Source organism: Cucumis sativus, chromosome 2, assembly GCF_000004075.3.
Source record: "Cucumis sativus cultivar 9930 chromosome 2, Cucumber_9930_V3, whole genome shotgun sequence".
NCBI classification, from domain to species: Eukaryota; Viridiplantae; Streptophyta; class Magnoliopsida; order Cucurbitales; family Cucurbitaceae; genus Cucumis; species Cucumis sativus.
The window spans coordinates 16,011,699-16,012,596 of NC_026656.2; positions in this window are offsets into that span (position 1 = coordinate 16,011,699).

Consider the following 898-nt stretch of genomic DNA (forward strand, 5'->3'; position numbering starts at 1 on the left):
ATTTTTAGTTGAAGACTCTGAGATTTGCTTTTTAAGTATTGATATTTTCAGTGGATATTCAATTTTAGTTTATGGTATTAAAGTCTACCAATTAATTTGGAACTTACATTAATTTTCACCTAATTCTCTTTATTTTTAAATTTAGTCAAACTTTTACTACATAATTATTTTTAATTGAATAATGGAAAGTTAACAAATTTCAAAGGAGATATTAGCTAGTAAAAACTCAAGAGTAAATAAACGTATAAAATAATAAAATTTAGAGATAAAAGTGGATTGTCTTAATTACATAAAAACAATCGTCAGAGTTTATTAGAGTTTTTCTTTTTAATATAGATGAAAAGTTGCTTTTTTTTGTTTCCCTTGATTTTATTACATAGTTGAAAAATGGAATATAATACACTCCACAAAGATAGATGCACCTTCGTGTTATTGTTATAAATTTTAAAGTACAATAACAAGGGCAGAAGTAAAATAAATAATAATAATAAAAAAAAGAAAAAGTGTTTGCAGTGTTAATTATACGCAAACCTAAGAAGTAACGTATTTACGTTAAAGTATATTTAATAGATATATAAAAGTAGCAAAAAAGAAAAAAAGTACCGACCAAATTATTATTACTACTTAAATTAGAATACATGGATAAATATTTATTTGGAGTCTCTTATTTATTATTTGAAAATGAAATATTTGTCCTCATCTGCTAAGCTGTGTTAGACTCTGAAGTCAACAAGATTTGTTAGAATTTTTATTTTTCATTCCAAGATTTCTTACATTGTTTAGATAAATTATTTACATTTACATTATTTATTGAATATACTAACTTTAATCATTTAATTAATGGTTTTGTTTTGTTTTGTTTTTTTCTCTAAAAAGATTGAATTTTATTATTGACAGA